The 14,456-nt window shown below is 49.6% G+C and overlaps 2 long non-coding RNA genes across 2 annotated transcripts; both read right to left on the minus strand.

The window, feature by feature from the left end:
- Nucleotides 1–10,870: 10,870 nt before the first annotated feature.
- On the minus strand, nucleotides 10,871–11,660 carry LOC146079502 (uncharacterized). The gene is made up of 2 exons (XR_014474571.1): nucleotides 11,558–11,660; nucleotides 10,871–11,035 (listed from the first exon to the last, which is right to left on the minus strand). It is a non-coding gene; the product is annotated as an uncharacterized LOC146079502 (long non-coding RNA).
- A 1,504-nt stretch (nucleotides 11,661–13,164) lies between these two features.
- LOC146079503 (uncharacterized) lies at nucleotides 13,165–13,678 on the minus strand. The gene is made up of 3 exons (XR_014474572.1): nucleotides 13,559–13,678; nucleotides 13,335–13,474; nucleotides 13,165–13,250 (listed from the first exon to the last, which is right to left on the minus strand). It is a non-coding gene; the product is annotated as an uncharacterized LOC146079503 (long non-coding RNA).
- Between the last annotated feature and the right edge of the window lie 778 nt (nucleotides 13,679–14,456).

Raw genomic sequence — 14,456 nt, forward strand, 5'->3', positions numbered from 1 at the left:
CTAGTGGCTTATAGTTATAGGGCGCCTACTGGGGTGGTTTGTCAAGCTGCTCCTACTGGGGGGTGTCAATCCCCTGGTGAAATTACAATAGAAAAAGGGGGTGGGTGGAGCGCTAAGAGCAATAATTGGTTTTACAATAATTTTCTATCAACATGAAAAAAAAATGTCTAAAATAAAATCCTCAATCAGTGTGCAATTGCACTGGGTAGGTGTACAATCAATGCATGGATAACATAATGGGCGGTATTCAATGACCTGAATCGCTGGTCACAGCGATTCAGGTTTCACATTCGCCAGTCAATCGCCGTTTTTTTGACGGCGATTCGCCACGCGTAGGGATTCGTCGGAAGTCGCCGGGACTAGCTGTGTCACCCTATTCAACGTGGCTGAGAATCGCCGCCCCCAACGGCGATTCTCAGCCAATCCAGCGTATCTGGTGACTGGGTGGAGGGCGGGTGTATATATTCCCGCTCTTCCATCTAATATATAAGTGACTTCCCTGCTGCGCAGCTCTGCTATTAGCTTTCAGCAGGGGTGGAGTGAGTTGCTGCAGCTAATAGTTCTCCCTGAACACGTGCAGAGAGCAGAGAGCAGAGAGCAGAGAGCAGAGAGCAGAGAGCAGAGAGCAGTGCCTGGAGCCTGGAGCCTGGAGCGTGGAGCGTGGAGTGGAGTGCATATTTTCTTTTGCAGGTGAGTATTGTGATGTGTTTGTACTGCAATGCTATGGGGCTTTGTTGTATGGGGTGGGTGAGTGTTTGTTTGCAGTATGTGTGCCCCCCGTTTTTTGGGGGGGTTTTAAACTTTTTTTTGCTTGAGTGTTTTTTTTTTTTTTTTTTTACTGTGCTTGGTGCAATGTGCGGCCATGCTGCATGCTTGTTTGGGGTGCTGGAGTGTTGTGGTGGGTGCCCTTCATGCTTTGGGCGTGGTCGTGAGTCCCCATTTTAAAATGACTGCAGCCAAAAAAAAAAGGAAAAAAAAAAACCTGCAGCCATTTTAAAATGGGGGCCCTGGGTCACGAACATAGCATGTCGGGATCCCCCCCACTACACCCCAGCATCCCTGACAAGCATGCCTGCACCTTGCACCCCACTTGGGTTCGCCTCGCCCCTAAGTGTCATTTTCTCAAAATTGCCTGTTTGGGGTTTTTTTTAGTGTGGATCATGTGTGGGTGCCATGTGCGGCCATGCTGCATGCTTGTTTGGGGTGCTGGAGTGTTGTGGTGGGTGCCCTTCATGCTTTGGGCGTGGTCGTGAGTCCCCATTTTAAAATGACTGCAGCCAAAAAAAAAAGGAAAAAAAAAAACCTGCAGCCATTTTAAAATGGGGGCCCTGGGTCACGAACATAGCATGTCGGGATCCCCCCCACTACACCCCAGCATCCCTGACAAGCATGCCTGCACCTTGCACCCCACTTGGGTTCGCCTCGCCCCTAAGTGTCATTTTCTCAAAATTGCCTGTTTGGGTTTTTTTTTAGTGTGGATCATGTGTGGGTGCCATGTGCGGCCATGCTGCATGCTTGTTTGGGGTGCTGGAGTGTTGTGGTGGGTGCCCTTCATGCTTTGGGCGTGGTCGTGAGTCCCCATTTTAAAATGACTGCAGCCAAAAAAAAAAGGAAAAAAAAAAACCTGCAGCCATTTTAAAATGGGGGCCCTGGGTCACGAACATAGCATGTCGGGATCCCCCCCACTACACCCCAGCATCCCTGACAAGCATGCCTGCACCTTGCACCCCACTTGGGTTCGCCTCGCCCCTAAGTGTCATTTTCTCAAAATTGCCTGTTTGGGGTTTTTTTTTAGTGTGGATCATGTGTGGGTGCCATGTGCGGCCATGCTGCATGCTTGTTTGGGGTGCTGGAGTGTTGTGGTGGGTGCCCTTCATGCTTTGGGCGTGGTCGTGAGTCCCCATTTTAAAATGACTGCAGCCAAAAAAAAAAGGAAAAAAAAAAACCTGCAGCCATTTTAAAATGGGGGCCCTGGGTCACGAACATAGCATGTCGGGATCCCCCCCACTACACCCCAGCATCCCTGACAAGCATGCCTGCACCTTGCACCCCACTTGGGTTCGCCTCGCCCCTAAGTGTCATTTTCTCAAAATTGCCTGTTTGGGTTTTTTTTTAGTGTGGATCATGTGTGGGTGCCATGTGCGGCCATGCTGCATGCTTGTTTGGGGTGCTGGAGTGTTGTGGTGGGTGCCCTTCATGCTTTGGGCGTGGTCGTGAGTCCCCATTTTAAAATGACTGCAGCCAAAAAAAAAAGGAAAAAAAAAAACCTGCAGCCATTTTAAAATGGGGGCCCTGGGTCACGAACATAGCATGTCGGGATCCCCCCCACTACACCCCAGCATCCCTGACAAGCATGCCTGCACCTTGCACCCCACTTGGGTTCGCCTCGCCCCTAAGTGTCATTTTCTCAAAATTGCCTGTTTGGGTTTTTTTTTTAGTGTGGATCATGTGTGGGTGCCATGTGCGGCCATGCTGCATGCTTGTTTGGGGTGCTGGAGTGTTGTGGTGGGTGCCCTTCATGCTTTGGGCGTGGTCGTGAGTCCCCATTTTAAAATGACTGCAGCCAAAAAAAAAAGGAAAAAAAAAAACCTGCAGCCATTTTAAAATGGGGGCCCTGGGTCACGAACATAGCATGTCGGGATCCCCCCCACTACACCCCAGCATCCCTGACAAGCATGCCTGCACCTTGCACCCCACTTGGGTTCGCCTCGCCCCTAAGTGTCATTTTCTCAAAATTGCCTGTTTGGGGTTTTTTTTAGTGTGGATCATGTGTGGGTGCCATGTGCGGCCATGCTGCATGCTTGTTTGGGGTGCTGGAGTGTTGTGGTGGGTGCCCTTCATGCTTTGGGCGTGGTCGTGAGTCCCCATTTTAAAATGACTGCAGCCAAAAAAAAAAGGAAAAAAAAAAACCTGCAGCCATTTTAAAATGGGGGCCCTGGGTCACGAACATAGCATGTCGGGATCCCCCCCACTACACCCCAGCATCCCTGACAAGCATGCCTGCACCTTGCACCCCACTTGGGTTCGCCTCGCCCCTAAGTGTCATTTTCTCAAAATTGCCTGTTTGGGGTTTTTTTTAGTGTGGATCATGTGTGGGTGCCATGTGCGGCCATGCTGCATGCTTGTTTGGGGTGCTGGAGTGTTGTGGTGGGTGCCCTTCATGCTTTGGGCGTGGTCGTGAGTCCCCATTTTAAAATGACTGCAGCCAAAAAAAAAAGGAAAAAAAAAAACCTGCAGCCATTTTAAAATGGGGGCCCTGGGTCACGAACATAGCATGTCGGGATCCCCCCCACTACACCCCAGCATCCCTGACAAGCATGCCTGCACCTTGCACCCCACTTGGGTTCGCCTCGTCCCTAAGTGTCATTTTCTCAAAATTGCCTGTTTGGGGTTTTTTTTTAGTGTGGATCATGTGTGGGTGCCATGTGCGGCCATGCTGCATGCTTGTTTGGGGTGCTGGAGTGTTGTGGTGGGTGCCCTTCATGCTTTGGGCGTGGTCGTGAGTCCCCATTTTAAAATGACTGCAGCCAAAAAAAAAAGGAAAAAAAAAAAACCTGCAGCCATTTTAAAATGGGGGCCCTGGGTCACGAACATAGCATGTCGGGATCCCCCCCACTACACCCCAGCATCCCTGACAAGCATGCCTGCACCTTGCACCCCACTTGGGTTCGCCTCGCCCCTAAGTGTCATTTTCTCAAAATTGCCTGTTTGGGGTTTTTTTTTAGTGTGGATCATGTGTGGGTGCCATGTGCGGCCATGCTGCATGCTTGTTTGGGGTGCTGGAGTGTTGTGGTGGGTGCCCTTCATGCTTTGGGCGTGGTCGTGAGTCCCCATTTTAAAATGACTGCAGCCAAAAAAAAAGGAAAAAAAAAAACCTGCAGCCATTTTAAAATGGGGGCCCTGGGTCACGAACATAGCATGTCGGGATCCCCCCCACTACACCCCAGCATCCCTGACAAGCATGCCTGCACCTTGCACCCCACTTGGGTTCGCCTCGCCCCTAAGTGTCATTTTCTCAAAATTGCCTGTTTGGGGTTTTTTTTAGTGTGGATCATGTGTGGGTGCCATGTGCGGCCATGCTGCATGCTTGTTTGGGGTGCTGGAGTGTTGTGGTGGGTGCCCTTCATGCTTTGGGCGTGGTCGTGAGTCCCCATTTTAAAATGACTGCAGCCAAAAAAAAAAGGAAAAAAAAAAACCTGCAGCCATTTTAAAATGGGGGCCCTGGGTCACGAACATAGCATGTCGGGATCCCCCCCACTACACCCCAGCATCCCTGACAAGCATGCCTGCACCTTGCACCCCACTTGGGTTCGCCTCGCCCCTAAGTGTCATTTTCTCAAAATTGCCTGTTTGGGGTTTTTTTTAGTGTGGATCATGTGTGGGTGCCATGTGCGGCCATGCTGCATGCTTGTTTGGGGTGCTGGAGTGTTGTGGTGGGTGCCCTTCATGCTTTGGGCGTGGTCGTGAGTCCCCATTTTAAAATGACTGCAGCCAAAAAAAAAAGGAAAAAAAAAAACCTGCAGCCATTTTAAAATGGGGGCCCTGGGTCACGAACATAGCATGTCGGGATCCCCCCCACTACACCCCAGCATCCCTGACAAGCATGCCTGCACCTTGCACCCCACTTGGGTTCGCCTCGTCCCTAAGTGTCATTTTCTCAAAATTGCCTGTTTGGGGTTTTTTTTTAGTGTGGATCATGTGTGGGTGCCATGTGCGGCCATGCTGCATGCTTGTTTGGGGTGCTGGAGTGTTGTGGTGGGTGCCCTTCATGCTTTGGGCGTGGTCGTGAGTCCCCATTTTAAAATGACTGCAGCCAAAAAAAAAAGGAAAAAAAAAAACCTGCAGCCATTTTAAAATGGGGGCCCTGGGTCACGAACATAGCATGTCGGGATCCCCCCCACTACACCCCAGCATCCCTGACAAGCATGCCTGCACCTTGCACCCCACTTGGGTTCGCCTCGCCCCTAAGTGTCATTTTCTCAAAATTGCCTGTTTGGGGTTTTTTTTTAGTGTGGATCATGTGTGGGTGCCATGTGCGGCCATGCTGCATGCTTGTTTGGGGTGCTGGAGTGTTGTGGTGGGTGCCCTTCATGCTTTGGGCGTGGTCGTGAGTCCCCATTTTAAAATGACTGCAGCCAAAAAAAAAGGAAAAAAAAAAACCTGCAGCCATTTTAAAATGGGGGCCCTGGGTCACGAACATAGCATGTCGGGATCCCCCCCACTACACCCCAGCATCCCTGACAAGCATGCCTGCACCTTGCACCCCACTTGGGTTCGCCTCGCCCCTAAGTGTCATTTTCTCAAAATTGCCTGTTTGGGGTTTTTTTTAGTGTGGATCATGTGTGGGTGCCATGTGCGGCCATGCTGCATGCTTGTTTGGGGTGCTGGAGTGTTGTGGTGGGTGCCCTTCATGCTTTGGGCGTGGTCGTGAGTCCCCATTTTAAAATGACTGCAGCCAAAAAAAAAAGGAAAAAAAAAAACCTGCAGCCATTTTAAAATGGGGGCCCTGGGTCACGAACATAGCATGTCGGGATCCCCCCCACTACACCCCAGCATCCCTGACAAGCATGCCTGCACCTTGCACCCCACTTGGGTTCGCCTCGCCCCTAAGTGTCATTTTCACAAAATTTTCTTAAGGTAGGTTAATTGCACACTAAAGGTACAAAAATGTAAATTAATATTGCTTTATCTGTGTTTATATTCCACAGGAATGTCTCATCGGACAAGGACCGTGGAACCCCTTTCCCCTCTTCTTTCTATTTCAGGTGAGATGAGTCCAGTGGAGATGACTACAAGGGAGGAAGATGGTGATAGGATATCCACAAGTAACCCTGGCCGGCCGGTGCAGGACGACATGGAGCATGGAGATCGAGAAGGAACACCTCAATCAAGACAAACAACTAAAAGGAGAAGGACACAGGTAACTTCTTTAAAACTTGATGAATAGACAGGTTTCGCAACAACGCACTAGCGCGTATTTTACCCTAAAAGTGGGCGCCGGGACCCATTAAACAGTGGCCACCGGACGCCGATGACTGTAGGTTTTATATATTTTGCTGCAGCTGCGCATCACGAACCCTGCATGAGAGCAGGTTAACTTTTCAAACTCTGCATCCTAAGTCCGCTCTGCTGTTGAGAGCAGTGGGGGGGGGGTGGGGACAGGATAGGATGCTGTAACAGCCGCTCTCAGCAGAGTAGATCTGCGCACTGTCAGGGTGGCGGGGTAACGGATGATGCAAATTTGACTTAGATCAGCGTGTCAGCTGGTCCAGTCCCACCCCGCCGCGTTGATAGCCTGCTCACCTACTCTGCTGACCCCCCTACCCCCCCCCCACCCCCCCCCCCACCCCCCCTGGCAACCAGTGTGAAGATCCCGGGATCATGCAGCAGCGCAGCGCGACTTAAGCCTCACGCAGAGCCCCGGGGTCACTCCTAGTTCCAAAGATTGCACAGGAATAAACAATAGCAAAGATACCAAAGTATTACCTTTATTTTACACACGGGTTCTACATGTAAAATCAGCATTTAAAGTCTATATACATTATATACAGAAAGGTCATCAGTATTATTCACGTTATCAGAACCTTACCATGTTATCCTTCAGATTAACATCAGATGGCCAGGACACGCTAGTCCACAACTCCCGGCGCTGACGCTCGGACACTTCTCTGCCTCTCTCTCCCTGCAAACACCCACTTAAATCCCAAAGGCACCCCTCTCCACCACCCTCTGGAATTTTTAACCCTTCCTATGCTGGGTGCGGTTGCATGATATATAAAGAGGCCCATTGATCCCAGAACCAAAAAATATACACAAACTAAACAGATTCTAATCTAAGCTTTTGGTCGCTTCTAACCGGACCATTTGACTCTAGATATACAGTTATATTCTTTAGGTATTAAGCATTCGGGAAGACTGCCATAATTAACTTCATTGTAGCAAATCCCTTATTCATGCTACCATCACAGTTTACTAACTACATAACCAGGAGGCAGTGACGTAACCACGGGCAACGCTTATCCTCCCAGTTTCTCTTGTGTTCAAAAAACGCTCTTCTTGCCTTCATATGCATATGTAGCAGTATGGGATACAGTATACAAAGCTTAGGGAACATAGTACAGCCATTTACATAACATGAGGGAATATTTCCCTCCAGTAGCACACATACTCATCCTAATTGAATAACCTGTTTGGATTATTCAGTATAACATCCTATTATTGTCCGACATACAGCCCTGTGATGTCCCCTATATACAGCAGTCTGGGGAACCCAGCTCAGATATGAATACAGTCCGTGATAATTTCCGGTTATCGCCGGCATTTTGCAGTTCTCTTTGCTGAAACGCAGAAAGATGCAGGCGAACAACATATGCCGGAAAGGGGCGTGGCCAAATACTTAATACATCATGAAGTTAATGTTTAATATATGCTAAATCTATGTGTAATTTTGCTGACACTGTTTGTTTTTTAAAGGCAACAGACAGAACACTGGACGAACAACCCAGTGGTTCTGGGGTCCAACCACCCGTAGCGAGAAAGAAACCTGGCAGGAAAAAAAAGGTTCCCCTAGACCAACTTGCCGAGGGAGAAGAAGAGAGCATCCCGTTCACTACTGCAGAAAGCAACGTGCTGGTTGAAATGGTCCACAAGTTCTATGACCAACTGTGTGGACAAAGAAGACAGGAAACGAGCGGTAGAGAGCGTAAAAGAATATGGGCCTCGATTGCAGAGAAGGTACATTGCTTTTTTTTTATTAAAATAAATCCATTTAAAAAAGTGCATTATTTGATTGTTTATAATGTGATGTTTTGCATCTTAGATTACAGCAGTGAGTGGCAACGTCAGGTCGATCGACAAATGCCACAAACGATACAATGATTGTCGACGGCACACAAAACGGAAGATGGGCCAAGTCAGGCAACATCTAATTGGGACTGGAGGCGGACCACCATTACAAGTTTCATGGCAGCCGTGGGAACGAGCCATCCAGGAACACATGAATCCAATCATGGTGGAAGGTGTTCCAGGCTCTGTGGAGTCCAATGTCCGCAGAGCAGAAGTGTTGAACGCTATCGAAGCGCAAATTCCACCTGCGCAACGAAGAAGACGGAAGACAACACCAGCAGAAACAGCACCTTCGCAAACTCAGGAGCAGGGTAATTATTTGTACTACTTTGCTCTCTCTAAAATTATTTTGCAATGTTCTAAAATGTATATTTTCATTTCAACAGTTGTCGTTGCTGAAGATCGGACAGAAGACACCCATGTAAGCCAACCGGCTGAAGAACAGTCAACACAGGAAGAGACCATCACCCTGGATCTGTACTCGATCAGTCAGTTTGAATCGTCCATTCAAACAGAAGACACCTCTCAAGGATTTGAAGACAGCAGCTTGCAAACCCCACTGGGTGAAGAAGGATCTACAGCAAGTGGAGGATTGGCCCATCAGCTTCCAAGTTATCATCATTCCATCCAGGACATCGAGGAAGTGTCTGAAGATGAGGAGGAGGTGGATCCCACCAGACCACCACTGATGGATTGTAAGCTTTTGCCATTTGTTTGTAACCTTGTGGTATTTTTTTATTTTTTTAAAGATTACATTGTGTGAAATGGATAAAATTTATTTATCTTGTCCTTTTTTTTTATAGCCGGAATGCAGCTCGTGGAGGACATCCAGAGAGAACAGGCTCCAACGCGCGTCCATAGAGTCCGGCAATTGGCATCTGAAATAGAAGATCACCAGAACCAGTACCGGATCATGATGGAGCAGAGGATGACAGCCATGGAGAAGCATCTTGAAACACTGGCCACAACGATGTCCGACATCGAGCGAAGACGCCAGGAGGATTGGGCCGAAATAGAGCGAAGACGGCATGAAGACTGGGTGGAATCCGAACGCCGACGTCGAGAGGATAACCAGGTGATGATGACCGGGATCTACAAGTTGGTTGAGAATGCAGCGTGTCAACAGGAGACCCTGAGACAAATTTCCACCTGCCAGACACAAATTGCGGCAAGCTGCATGATGATCGCCAGTTCCCTGCAGCAGAGATACAATCCGGACAACGTGGGACAACCAGCGAGAGCCACCCCTTCACCGTGGATGCCACCATCTTCATCAAGTCGGCATCAAGAGCCTGCGCATCTCCAAACATCGTGGGCTGGATCTTCTCAGGCATACCAAGGCTACGCTGGAATGTATCCACCTCCTCCACCCTCCAGCCAAAGACCAAGGACGCCACCACATCGCACATCTCCTGCTCGAGCTTCAACCGCCCAAAGGCCGGGACCGGCGGCGGAGGACCCTGCACAGTGAACACGGTCGTATATTTCCATTTATTTTACATGTTGTTTGTTTTTATGTTAATATACAAAGCTTTCTTTTCTCCTACTTTCAGTTTGTCTTTTCTTATGATTATTTAACCCTTGCAAATTTTTTCTACAGCTGTGTTCACTAAGGAGTTGGGCGTAACAGTTATGCAATGCATGCGCGTGCATGCATTGATAATTGTAGGGAAATGATGAAAGCTCCTTACATATGGTGGATGTAATAATGGGCCATAAAAAGAGCAATCTGATCCCACATTTCTACCCTTGCTATGCAACCTTTAAACCATTTGGTCATATTTATCAAAATTACACCCAGTGCAAACACCATTTTTTTTTTTTCAATTTTTCAGGGGCAGTGCATTGGAAATTGATTTTCAACTCCTAAAATCCAAAACGGGGAGAATGCCAAAGCTACATACCTATTGGTGAGTAATACCCAAGTGCACCCTCTAATCTATCTTGTCCCCAAATCTTGTCCCTTGTGCTAACGCCCAGACCAGGCGCATTTGAAGTGTGGCTGGCTTGTGCGTTACCACAACACTTACTCTGCATCCGGTGCCCACAGCTTGCAAGTCGCATCTTGTCCCTTGTGCTAACGCCCAGACCAGGCGCATTTGAAGTGTGGCTGGCTTGTGCGTTACCACAACGCTTACTCTGCATCCGGTGCCCACAACTTGCAAGTCACATCTTGTCCCTTGTGCTAACGCACAGACCAGGCGCATTTGAAGTGTGGCTGGCTTGTGCGTTACCACAACGCTTACTCTGCATCCGGTGCCCACAGCTTGCAACTCGCATCTTGTCCCTTGTGCTAACGCCCAGACCAGGCGCATTTGAAGTGTGGCTGGCTTGTGCGTTACCACAACGCTTACTCTGCATCCGGTGCCCACAGCTTGCAACTCTCATCTTGTCCCTTGTGCTAACGCACAGACCAGGCGCATTTGAAGTGTGGCTGGCTTGTGCGTTACCACAACGCTTACTCTGCATCCGGTGCCCACAACTTGCAAGTCTCATCTTGTCCCTTGTGCTAACGCCCAGACCAGGCGCATTTGAAGTGTGGCTGGCTTGTGCGTTACCACAACGCTTACTCTGCATCCGGTGCCCACAGCTTGCAACTCGCATCTTGTCCCTTGTGCTAACGCCCAGACCAGGCGCATTTGAAGTGTGGCTGGCTTGTGCGTTACCACAACGCTTACTCTGCATCCGGTGCCCACAGCTTGCAAGTCGCATCTTGTCCCTTGTGCTAACGCCCAGACCAGGCGCATTTGAAGTGTGGCTGGCTTGTGCGTTACCACAACGCTTACTCTGCATCCGGTGCCCACAACTTGCAAGTCACATCTTGTCCCTTGTGCTAACGCACAGACCAGGCGCATTTGAAGTGTGGCTGGCTTGTGCGTTACCACAACGCTTACTCTGCATCCGGTGCCCACAGCTTGCAACTCGCATCTTTTCCCAAATAGGTTTTTGATACCAATTTCAAAACTTTGCTCTCCTTTTTTGCAGGTTATACCGACGGTAAGGATTAAGAATTGACACCGGGAAAGTCTTTACCATGGTATTAATTTATTTCGGAATTTAACATGTGAAAAAAAGTTAAATAAAGTTTTTCAAATATATTGACTGCTTTCTTGCTTCTGAATGTTATTAAAAAGGTATCAGATGAGTATTATTCCATTTTTCAGTTGTGAACCATTTTCTTTTGAAACGACTGAAAAAAATGATAAAGGGTCAGTGTCAGATAAATATTAAGGTTTTTTTTTTTGTTTTACATGCATACAAGCTAGGAGTTTCCAGATTGGTGCCGGTTTACACCAAGTACTTTTTGGGTTTATATTTCACTGATACTCCTATTTCTAAGCTTTTCCTTAAATATGTCATTCTTGCCAAATACACCTAAATAGATTTCTGAAGGTGTCTCAGTGAAATATTGGGAGCAATCCCCGCCATCTCATAACAGAAGTGATTGATCCAAAAAGCGAATTTCTGGGCCTATTACAGGGTGATAGTTTCAGAAAGCAAATGATTTTGGGAGAGTGTTCCCATAGCTTAGATAACTTAGATTTGACCATATAATTGATTGATTTATCACTATTTTCAATAGTTTAAAAACTCTACCAAAATCAAACACAAACTCAAGCTAGCTATATTCCATTTGACATGAACTGGTTTCATGGACGAGAGGTGAATAAACATGTAAAATTTATTGATGAGAAACAACATTACTTAACACCTTGCACGCACATGACAGGTACAGCCTTTGGTCCTGCAGGTCTTTTTCACTTTAGGGGTTCACCCGCTGGAGACTTCCCCGTCCAGAGACCAGCAAAAGAAACTGAAAAGAAGAAAGAAGGGGTTAATGATCGGTGACTGTCTCCTATAGCCTCCCACCACCAGTCCCCCACGTAGTTCCATACTCACCCCAGATTTGGTTTTAATGAATGTGCTCGCACATGACAGGTACAGCCTATGGTCCTGCAGGTCTTTTTCACTTTAGGGGTTCACCCGCTGGAGACTTCCCCGTCCAGAGACCAGCAAAAGAAACTGCAAAGAAGAAAGAAGGGGTTAATGATCGGTGACTGTCTCCTATAGCCTCCCACCACCAGTCCCCCACGTAGTTCCATACTCACCCCAGATTTGGTTTTAATGAATGTGCTCGCACATGACAGGTACAGCCTATGGTCCTGCAGGTCTTTTTCACTTTAGGGGTTCACCCGCTGGAGACTTCCCCGTCCAGAGACCAGCAAAAGAAACTGCAAATCCCGCTGCTTATAGGTCCCTCCAGAAATTATCAAGCAGGAATAGGCTGCGGAAAATAAAATAAAGGGGTTAGTGACACCTCACAGGGCCCAAACCCTCCCCTCCTTCCCCCAGGGGGAGCGATACTCACCGGGTAACTGCACAGTAGCCCATGGGAAAGGCATCACGCACCCACACCTGTCAGCAGCCCTCACACATCAGGGGTTCATCCGCTGCACACAGGATCCAGCTGCTTGTAGGGCCCTCCAGAAAGTATTAAGCAGGAATAGGCTGCGGAAAATAAAAAAAAGGGGTTAGTGACACCTCACAGGGCCCAAACCCTCCCCTCCTTCCCCCAGGGGGAGCGATACTCACCGGGTAACTGCACAGTAGCCCATGGGAAAGGCATCACGCACCCACACCTGCCAGCAGCCCTCACACATCAGGGGTTCATCCGCTGCACACAGGATCCAGCTGCTTGTAGGGCCCTCCAGAAAGTATCAAGCAGGAATAGGCTGCGGAAAATAAAAAAAAGGGGTTAGTGACACCTCACAGGGCCCAAACCCTCCCCTCCTTCCCCCAGCGGGAGCGATACTCACCGGGTAACTGCACAGTAGCCCATGGGAAAGGCATCACGCACCCACACCTGTCAGCAGCCCTCACACATCAGGGGTTCATCCGCTGCACACAGGATCCAGCTGCTTGTAGGGCCCTCCAGAAATTATCAAGCAGGAATAGGCTGCGGAAAATAAAAAAAAGGGGTTAGTGACACCTCACAGGGCCCAAACCCTCCCCTCCTTCCCCCAGGGGGAGCGATACTCACCGGGTAACTGCACAGTAGCCCATGGGAAAGGCATCACGCACCCACACCTGCCAGCAGCCCTCACACATCAGGGGTTCATCCGCTGCACACAGGATCCAGCTGCTTGTAGGGCCCTCCAGAAATTATCAAGCAGGAATAGGCTGCGGAAAATAAAAAAAAGGGGTTAGTGACACCTCACAGGGCCCAAACCCTCCCCTCCTTCCCCCAGGGGGAGCGATACTCACCGGGTAACTGCACAGTAGCCCATGGGAAAGGCATCACGCACCCACACCTGTCAGCAGCCCTCACACATCAGGGGTTCATCCGCTGCACACAGGATCCAGCTGCTTGTAGGGCCCTCCAGAAAGTATTAAGCAGGAATAGGCTGCGGAAAATAAAAAAAAGGGGTTAGTGACACCTCGCAGGGCCCAAACCCTCCCCTCCTTCCCCCAGGGGGAGCGATACTCACCGGGTAACTGCACAGTAGCCCATGGGAAAGGCATCACGCACCCACACCTGCCAGCAGCCCTCACACATCAGGGGTTCATCCGCTGCACACAGGATCCAGCTGCTTGTAGGTCCCTCCAGAAATTATCAAGCAGGAATAGGCTGCGGAAAATAAAAAAAAGGGGTTAGTGACACCTCACAGGGCCCAAACCCTCCCCTCCTTCCCCCAGGGGGAGCGATACTCACCGGGTAACTGCACAGTAGCCCATGGGAAAGGCATCACGCACCCACACCTGCCAGCAGCCCTCACACATCAGGGGTTCATCCGCTGCACACAGGATCCAGCTGCTTGTAGGGCCCTCCAGAAATTATCAAGCAGGAATAGGCTGCGGAAAATAAAAAAAAGGGGTTAGTGACACCTCACAGGGCCCAAACCCTCCCCTCCTTCCCCCAGGGGGAGCGATACTCACCGGGTAACTGCACAGTAGCCCATGGGAAAGGCATCACGCACCCACACCTGTCAGCAGCCCTCACACATCAGGGGTTCATCCGCTGCACACAGGATCCAGCTGCTTGTAGGTCCCTCCAGAAATTATCAAGCAGGAATAGGCTGCGGAAAATAAAAAGGGGTTAGTGACACCTCACAGGGCCCAAACCCCCCCCTCCTTCCCCCAGGGGGAGCGATACTCACCGGGTAACTGCACAGTAGCCCATGGGAAAGGCATCACGCACCCACACCTGTCAGCAGCCCTCACACATCAGGGGTTCATCCGCTGCACACAGGATCCAGCTGCTTGTAGGTCCCTCCAGAAATTATCAAGCAGGAATAGGCTGCGGAAAATAAAAAGGGGTTAGTGACACCTCACAGGGCCCAAACCCCCCCCTCCTTCCCCCAGGGGGAGCGATACTCACCGGGTAACTGCACAGTAGCCCATGGGAAAGGCATCACGCACCCACACCTGCCAGCAGCCCTCACACATCAGGGGTTCATCCGCTGCACACAGGATCCAGCTGCTTGTAGGGCCCTCCAGAAAGTATCAAGCAGGAATAGGCTGCGGAAAATAAAAAAAAGGGGTTAGTGACACCTCACAGGGCCCAAACCCTCCCCTCCTTCCCCCAGGGGGAGCGATACTCACCGGGTAAC

This window comes from Crinia signifera, chromosome 5 (assembly GCF_055691185.1).
Source record: "Crinia signifera chromosome 5, ASM5569118v1, whole genome shotgun sequence".
In the NCBI taxonomy this organism is placed as follows: domain Eukaryota; kingdom Metazoa; phylum Chordata; class Amphibia; order Anura; family Myobatrachidae; genus Crinia; species Crinia signifera.